The sequence below is a fragment of the Lactuca sativa genome, chromosome 4 (genome assembly GCF_002870075.4).
Source record: "Lactuca sativa cultivar Salinas chromosome 4, Lsat_Salinas_v11, whole genome shotgun sequence".
Taxonomy (NCBI): domain Eukaryota; kingdom Viridiplantae; phylum Streptophyta; class Magnoliopsida; order Asterales; family Asteraceae; genus Lactuca; species Lactuca sativa.
Window position 1 is genome coordinate 190,933,995 of NC_056626.2, and position 7,027 is coordinate 190,941,021.

At 36.0% G+C, this 7,027-nt stretch overlaps 1 non-coding gene across 1 annotated transcript; it reads left to right on the top strand.

Annotated features, from left to right (window-relative positions):
- The first annotated feature begins 549 nt into the window (after window positions 1-549).
- Window positions 550-656, top strand: LOC111909878 (small nucleolar RNA R71). Its single transcript, XR_002856370.2, has one exon. It is a non-coding gene; the product is annotated as a small nucleolar RNA R71 (small nucleolar RNA).
- Window positions 657-7,027: the final 6,371 nt, after the last annotated feature.

Consider the following 7,027-nt stretch of genomic DNA (forward strand, 5'->3'; position numbering starts at 1 on the left):
TTCCATAAACTCATCAACGTGGTCTCTAGATCAGGTTTCTTCTCAGCTGGTGGCTGTTCCTTTTGATAGAAGCCTCGGCCTGTCTGCCTATACTTCTCTTCTTTTTGCTTCTTATACTCTTCATATGGCAGCCACTCCTTCTTTGGTTTCCTCCAGTCTTCATCAAACTTATCCCCACTCGAGTAGCACACTTGAGCTTTTCTATTCCCAAACTCATCTAAATGGCAGTCCTTGGTCAAGTGCGGACCACTACACCTCTCGCAACCCACTCGCATGGCATGAATTGATTGGTCCATTTGTGTTATCCTTCGATCCAAATTAATCAGCATAGCCATCACAACTGCTATTTCTTCAGTTTAGGCCCCTCCACCGCCTTTGATTGCATCTTGCCTAGGGTTGTGGTATTCGCGAGAGTGCTTCGTGAATTCTTCAATCAGCTCCTTGACCTCCCTTGGATTTTTCTTTGTCAAAGGTCCTTGAGAGTCAAGGAGTTGCCTCATCATAACGTTGACCCCATCATAGAAAATCGACATCTCTTGTTGCACATTTAGATCATGTTGAGGGCAATTTCCGAGCAAGCCCTTGTACCGCTCCCATGCTTCGTATAATGACTCCCCCGGCTGTTGCTCAAAGTTGGCTATTGCCTTCTTGAGTTTAGCTATCTTGGATGGTGGGCAAAACTGGTCTAGAAATTGCTCACGCATTTGAGCCCAAGTGGTGATTGTGCCCGGTGGAAGTGATTTTAACCACTCCTTAGCAGCTCCCTTGAAAGTAATGGGAAGCATCCTAAGCAAGACGGTGTTTCTGTTGACATTTGGGACATTGAAGTAATCCGCAATGTCGTTGACTTCATCTAGATGCTTAAAAGCATCCTCATGATCTTTCCCAAAAAATGGGATATCCTTCAGTGCAGTCAAGATGTACCCCTTTAGCTTGAATGTGGCAGTGGCAGGTATTGCGGGTTGGACTAAATCGGGACCCACATCTTCTCGAATCCGCTTCTTATAAGCTCCCATGGACATCTCTTCAATTGCTTCCATCTCGTTCCTTGGCTCGTTCTCGGGTTCGCTCGTATGTTCTTCAAATTCCAGCTCGGTATCGTATTCAGATTCGATTTGGACGGGTATTTGATCCAAGTGTTCAAAATTGCTCTTGTGCCTTGAGGATGTACTTAACTCTCCTGTCTTCTTTCCCAACTTCCTTGAAAATGCTGACTTTAATTCTTGCAGAGGCATCTTCTTATCAGTCTTCTTGTGAAGTGCAGCTTCTGGATCTTCAATTGGTGGCACCAAAGGTGTGGTAGATCCTCTGGTCATGAACTCCTGCAACTTGCTAAACTAAAAACGTAAAACTGAACTAAAATAAGAAAATACTAAAAACTGAAAATCGCAGCTTTCACGACGTGAGTTTATAAAACTCACGTCGTGAATTCTGTGACAGAAACAGAAAACAATTTTTTTTATATGCTAATCAACTAAGCTAATAAAATAAAATAAATAACTAATTAACTTTTTGCAGATTTTGTTCCACAAAAAGGGTCGATTAGATCTAATAAACGCGCCGTTCCTCAGCAACGGCGCCAAAAAACTTGATGTGCACGAAAGTGCCCGCTAATTTTAATATTTATAACCTAACATTCTCACTTTGAGATACATCAAACGACCGATTAAGCTCCAGAACTAAACTTCATCAACTTTATATGCACCATCTTATTTTCTAAACTTTTATTTCTCATTCATTGGGGTGCTCACTGCTTTGCACTCTTCCATTTGAAACTTCCTCAAAATTTCCTCTGCAAATTTCTTTTGATAGATGAACACCATAATTTTGTCTTGCTTAATCTCTACGCCACGAAAATATGATATGAGATCCAAATGTGTCATTTAAAAGACATGCATCATCACTTTTTTAAAATTTCTTATTTCCTGTCATGAGCTGATCATCAACATGAAGATAGACAATAAGAATGTTAAATATGGAGACTAATCATCAGGTTACAGTATAGCTTAGGTAAGTCGGGTGTCGATCACAGGGAACGGTGTTACTAATTAATCTATTTGCTATCAAATTAACCTAATTATTAACAAGTTCATAAAGGGTTTTATCTGATTTTACAAGATCAGACGAACTTAACTCAAACTCAATCAATAAGTAAAACCACACTCTTGTCTAGTTTGAATCCACTTCTTCCTTATGGCTAGCTAATAATTATGGATTATCTACTTGGTTTTAATTGTATTAGTAATTTAATTCTAACTTTACCAATAATTAACTATTTCATGTCAAACTATGTATGGTCACACACAATTAAACACATCACCAATTATGAATATGAATATGCTATGTAAGATTTATTATGTAAAAGCAATTATAGTCACAATCCACGTTCTCTAACATAGCTAAGTTTATTTACTCTAATTACTAACTAAGATTGGTCAGTCCTAGCTCTAACAATTTAATTTTCACTAAATCATTAGGTAAACAAGTTCATGCAGTTAATGGTCACTAATCTACACAGAACATGTAATCAAGCAATTAGAGAAACAAACACAAGCATGCTAAGTAACTATAAATCAAACACAAGCAATTCACCAACTAAATTAATCCATAAAAGTTAAGCAATTCATAAGTTGGAAGCTTCATCTAGCTAAACAAGAGGAGCTAGATTCAGCTGCTCATAATAGCAACTAACACACTAACACAAATCAAAGTAATATGAAACACGTTCTTAGTTAACAAATAAACTAAATTATGGACCTTCACTCTTTTGGTGTTGAAAGCTTCTTTCCAAGACTTTTCTTCTGCTTAAAATCGCCTTCTGGAACCCCTTTCTCTAGCCAAAAGTCCCCTCTATTCATAATGGTCAAGGGTTTATATAGTTGCTGATTTTTACAAATTCACGTCGTGAATAATAAGATATTCACGTCGTGAGTTTCAGATAACTGGGCCCGTCAAGGATTCCTTCACCCACGTACATATCTTCTGGAACCAACTCTCACGTCGTGAATCTTCCAGTTCTCACGATGTGAGAACGCTTTTTTTTCAGATTTTCTTTTCCTTTAATCTTTTAACTCCCAAAGTTTCTTCCTTTAACGCTTTTAATCCCTTTTCTTCAAAATGTCTTCTTTTTTGCTGCAAATAACATTTAAGCCCATAAGTACCATTATTCTAAACAAATTAACAAGTTATTAATAAAAATGTACTTAAATATTGCCTAAAAATAGATATAAATATGGCAATATCAACCCCACACTCAAATCCTGAAGACCAAAAGATAGATGCTCCAACTAATACCTTGGTGACGAGCTACTTCCCTTGGTGCTTTCGTCTGTTAATCACTACGATTGCTAAAACCACTGAATCCTGACAGTGCTGACTAATCCTTCTGTGGGACCCTATCCGCAGACCTCCCACATAATACCCTTTTTTTCCAAAGGTGTTCCAACAAGTTTTCCGCTCTTAGACTCTAGGAATCATTCTCTACAGGGTTTGCAACCTGACTCACTTACCAACTCAAACGTCCACAGTTGAACTGCAGTAGCTGAAGCAACCTCTGCCCTAAACCAGGCTACAACTACTTCCAAGACATAGTCTACAATCCCAAAAAGTGCAATAGGTCGCATAATCAATCCTTACCGCGAGATATAAGAGATCCAAGGAAAACCGGACCTCACAACTACTTATGCTACGTCGACTCACCTGCGCTCACCGGCACTGAAATAATGTTTCTAATCCCGGTAACTAACTGACTCCGAGCTGGAATAAAACCTGATCCTGGGTCACAAGCCTGCTCACTCCTTTGAGCTCAAAAAACTGAGAGCGCGCAATCCTTTCCCTAAAAAACGACAATTCAATCCATCAATTATCCATTCCACTTCCAGCTACAAAACCCCAGCTAAACATAATCACCATTCCTTTCCAAAGTCCCTGCGACTCACATTCCAACCTCAAATAACCATATGGTATTTTAGGGTCTACTTACTGGCTCCGGCTGATCGTACACTTCGCATCCTCTTTTACTTATTTTGAAAACCATTTAGAAATCATTTTGAAAATCTTTCCTTGATTTGAGACTGGATTCACACGAGTGTTCCTCCAATTCACTCAAACCAAGGATCTCATACCAACTTTTAACATCCATAAAATTCGAGCCAATTTAAAACTTTTAAATCGTTTAAAACCATTCAGTCATTATAATTTGTTTTCAAAATAGTTTAAACATCAGAGTTCCCATAAATCATAATCATCAATTGAAGAAGTGTATGGTCACGCCTTCGCCTTCCCGCGGACATCTGCTGAACCTGAAACAATTAACTGAAACTGTAAGCCCGAAAGCTTAGTGAGTTACCCCTAAAATACCCATACACACAATAATACACATGCAATAACAAACAACATAATATGGGTCCAATCATCCATCAGGATGGAATACCCCAGGCACTCAACCATATGGTTGGAATGCCAACATACCGATACACTTCACCTAACACATATACAACTAACAGCATGTACTGGGTCCTAAACTTTACAGACTGGATTAACCATGGGCCCATAATGTGAGTCTGGATTGCCTTCCGGACCTACAGCTCAGATCTGGATTGCCATCGAGCCCAAAGCACGAGTGGTTCAAGTTATGACTGTAATACTACAATAGAAAGAATCATCTGGATAGAGATTATATGACCAAGAAGCAAGAAGAAAAGAAAGAGAAGGTGAAATATGAAGCTTATTACATGATGAAACTCGAAGAACTTGGAGCCAAATTGAAGAATCTTTCTTTGGTTGCAAGGAATTCAAGTGAGGAAGAAGGCACCTATAAAATCTGGTCATCTAGATCAAATGACGAAGATATGTATCACCCGACACACAATGTCATGTTCGCGAAGCATCATGGTATTCAATTGAATGAGAAGATAGTGTTGGAAGGGTTTGTTGATGAAAGCGAATGAGAGAGTTATGAAGAAGAATAGATGATCGAAGGGGAGTGATTTGTGTTAACCACTTCAAAGTCTCCAATGACTGAGAAGGTACGTGATGTTGTTTTATCTAATACTGATGGTGCCTGTTCTTAATTCAATGACATGTTGTTTTCCATGAGTAGTTAGTTGGATAAAGCTAAGGTGTTGCTTTATGAAGCTAAAAATAAAGTGGATGAGAAAAACACTAAGATAGCGAGTATAGACATGACACTAATGAATGTCAAACAAAGAAATATATATTGTAATACCGCTAAGAGGATGTATGGAAAACTTACTTTCTTGTACCATTCATCAAATATTTGTAAAGAACAACATCGATAACTTCTTCCTTTTATGAAATTTAAAAGAGAATTAGCTGATGAAATTACATATGATTGTGAGAGTGAAGTTGCTAAGTTTGATCAAATACCAAATAATTCATATTCTTATGGTATAGTCAACATTGATGAATGTTTGGATGATGATAATTTAGTGGATAGGGTGATTGATACCTTGACCAAAAATGAACAAATGAAAATTTTTGAGAAAACCTAACCTTCGACACAAAGTTCTCAACATAATTTCGCTGATATCAAAGATGATTCTGACAATATTAGTGAGATTGAAGAAGAGGAATGTGTAGATTGTTCCAATTTGCATGTCATCAAAATCACTACATTAATTAAAAGAGAAGAAAATATTGATTCAAAATCGAAGCTAAACAATTACTCGTATTCGACAACAAAACTAATGAAACTTAAGAGTCTGTTATTGTCAAAGATATAACAAACAATGAAAGTGATAGTGATGTTGATTCTTGTGAAAAGGAAATTACAGGAGCTGTTAAAGCACAAGTTTTTGAGGATTCAGAGGAATACACAAAATTTTGAAAGAAAAGGGAAACATTCTCTTGAACAAAATTTTGTGAACAAAACTAAATCACCTGTCGAAGATAAGTCAAAATTTATTGACAAGTCTTTATCAGATGACTTGAAATGCCAAGAAATAAAAGTTCAAGATGTCAAAAAGGAAGTAAAAAAAATTAGGTTTGACATATTGCAAATTGAAAAGCTTAGAATAAAGCTTATTGGAAGAAACGAAGAGATTTTCAAAAGAAAAAACTAACACAACATAAGTCACAACAAAATCAACAAAATAATTTTTCAAATCAATGACAAAGTCATTTTTCAAAGGAATCATCGAAAGTTTTTCATAAAAATGTGAAAAATAATGTTCTAATAAAAAAAATCAAAATGGTTTTAGAAATGAATCAAAGTTTGAACAAAATCATGTTCAAAAAGGTGTTCAAAGGAATTTTCAGAAAATCATAAAAATTTTAAACAAAAGCAAAATTTGGATGTGAAAATTGATATCAAACTCGTTTTCAACAAAAATCATATCAATCTTTTTCACAAATGAGGAAATCAAAGTCAGCAAATGTGATAAATAAATATGTTCCATTTTAACCTGGTCCAATATTTCCAAATTCAAATTCAAGGCAAAAATTGAAGGGTTCATTTGTTTAAGTCAAAAATGAAATGGAAAATTTTCATCATTGGTTTGAGCATAAAAGGAAAAAGTACCAATCAAAAGAGTTTTCTCAAGAACAAGCCAAACAAGCTTATAAGAATTAATTATGTTAATGAATGAATGGTAGTACTTCATGAAAATAATTGTTGTCGAAGACATCAAAATGGAAAGAAGTTAAATCAAGTAAAAAAGTTGAGTTCCTGAAATTAAGGTTGAAAAAGAGAAAATCAAAGTTGATGCTTCGACATTGAATGATTATGTTTCTTTGCCACAAACTAAAGAGACTGACTTAATTGATAATTTCAAATTCAAGGTTCGAAAATGGATTTTCACTCTACACTTTACACTACATTCTACACTAATTGAAAAAGACCCAAAAGTCCTTGGGTATCTAAATCTCTCTGAGTGATTCCAGGTATTATATGTTGATCAGTATGATGAAATTTGATATATTGATAGTGGGTGATTGCGTCACATGACTGGAAGGAAAGAGAACCTGAGAGATTTTAGGAAATTAGAAAATGATAGAGTGGTGAAGT